The sequence below is a fragment of the Pteropus medius genome, unplaced genomic scaffold, assembly GCF_902729225.1.
Source record: "Pteropus medius unplaced genomic scaffold, Ma_sr-lr_union100, whole genome shotgun sequence".
NCBI classification, from domain to species: Eukaryota; Metazoa; Chordata; class Mammalia; order Chiroptera; family Pteropodidae; genus Pteropus; species Pteropus medius.
In genome coordinates this window covers 20,778,421-20,780,661 of record NW_024344240.1, presented here as the reverse complement: position 1 = coordinate 20,780,661, position 2,241 = coordinate 20,778,421, and the positions used below count along the sequence as shown (strand labels likewise).

General features: G+C 32.0%; 1 pseudogene; it reads right to left on the bottom strand.

Annotated features, from left to right (window-relative positions):
* Positions 1 to 879: 879 nt before the first annotated feature.
* Positions 880 to 998, bottom strand: LOC120607452 (uncharacterized; annotated as a pseudogene).
* Between the last annotated feature and the right edge of the window lie 1,243 nt (positions 999 to 2,241).

The window sequence follows — 2,241 nt, the reverse complement described above, 5'->3', positions numbered from 1 at the left end:
AAATCAAAATCTCAGGCTCTTCCACTCTTCCTTATTCTTCTGATCCCAGCAGCAAGTTCTAATTTCAAAAATCACAATACTCAGGAACTCACTTGAATGCAGAGAGTGCGTCTCTCCCATCTATGGCCCAATCTATCCCATCTTTGATCAAATTCAATATTAAATTTAATCCCGACTCTATTACTTAAGAATTATAAGCTTTACACAGGTTACTTAACTCTTCTGAACTTGAATTGACTCCTCTGCAAAGTAGTAATAATATTTTTTGGAGTAACTGGTATTATTTTAGTTCTTAGTAGAGTCTATTTATCTAAGTGAGATTCTCCTTGTGAAATAACTGATTACTCTGCATTGATTACTATTGAGATTTTACAGCAAATTAGATTCAAATTTTAAAGCCAACAATATGTTGAGGTTATTTCAGTTAACTAGTTTTAAAGGTTGAAGAGTGAGACTCATTTATCATATTTACTAAGGGAAATCCTACTGCTTAGGTCATTATTTTGAATTAATTAATTTTTTGTTTAGTAGCATATTTAAGTCTCCATGCATTTGTGTGTTTTTAGTTTTCTTCTTGTAATTGATTTCTAGTTTAATAGCATTGTGATCAGAGAAGCTACATGGTATGATTTCAATCTTCTTAAATTTATTGGGACTTGTTTTGTGGTCTATCCTGGAAAATGTTTCATGTGTGCTTGAAAAAAATATCTATATTCTGCTGCTTTGGGGTGAAATGTTCTAAAAATATCAATTAAATTCATCTAGTTTGCTCATTTATATATATATATATATATATATTATATTTAATTTTATATATAAAATATATATATTTTATATATATATATATATATTTATTTATTTATTTATTTATTTATTTAACACCTACAGCACCTGGTATTCCTAGGTGGTCTCCCATCCAGGTATTAACCAGGCCTGACCCTGCTTAGCTTCTGAGATCAGACAAGATCAGGCACATTCAGGGTGGCATGGCCATAGACTAAATCCATCTGGTTTAATGTGTTCACTGTTTAAATCCACTGTTTCCTTGTTGGTTTTATGTCTGGATGATCTATTCATTAATGTCAGTGAGATGTGAAAGTCCTCTGTCATTATGACTGTATTATTGTTAATCTCTTTACGTCCATCAATATTTTCTTTATACATTTAGGTGCTCCTATGTTGGGTCTGTCAATGTTTACAAGGGTTATATTCTCATGTTGGATTGATTCCTTTATCACTATGAAATGTTCTTCCTTGTCTCTTGTTATATAGCCTTTGTTTTAAAGTCTGTTTTTCTGATATAAATATTGCTACCCCAGCTTTCTTTATTGTTTCTATGTGCATGAAATACCTTTTTCTATCCCTTTACTTTTAGTCTGTGTGTGTCTTTTGAGCTGAATTGGGTCTCTTGCAGACAGCATATATATGGGTCAAGTTTTCTTATCTATTTAACCACTCTATGTCTTTTGATTGGAGCATTTAATCCATTTATATTTAAAGAAATTATTGATAGTTATGTAGTTATTCCCATTTTATTATTCATATTTTTCAACTTTTCCTTCTTTAAGAAATCTCTTTAATGTTTCTTTTGATACTAGTTTGGTGATGATGAACTCTTAGCTTTTTCTTGTCTGGGAAGATCTTTTTCTGTCCTTCAATTCTAAATGATATCTTTGCCGAGTAGAGTAATTTTGGTTGCAGGTCCTTGCTTTTCAACATTTTAAATAGTTTGTGCCAATCTTTTCTGGCCTGCAAAGTTCCTGCTGAGAAACCAGCTGACAGTCTTATGGGTACTCCCTTGCAGGTAACTAACTGCTTTTTCCTTGCTGCTTTTAAAATTCTCTTTGTTTTTAACCCTTGGAATTTTAATTGTAATAGATCTTGGTCCTCTTTGGGTTCATCTTGTTTGGACTCTCTGTGCTTCCTTAACTTGTGTCTATTTCCTTCACCAGGTTGGGGAAGTTTTGGGTCATTATTTTATCAAATAGAGGTTTTTCATCTTTAGCTCTCTCTATTCTCCTTCTGGTACTCCTATGATGCAAATGTTGTTACAATTGATGTTGTCCCAGAGGTCCCTTAAAATATACTACATTTTTAAAATTCTTTTTTTGTTGTTGTTGTTGCTGTTCTAATTGGTATTTTCTTCTACCCTGTCTTCCAAATTGCTGATTCGATCCTATGCTTCATCTAATCCACTGCTACTTACATCTAATGTATTCTTCATTTCAATTTTGTATCATT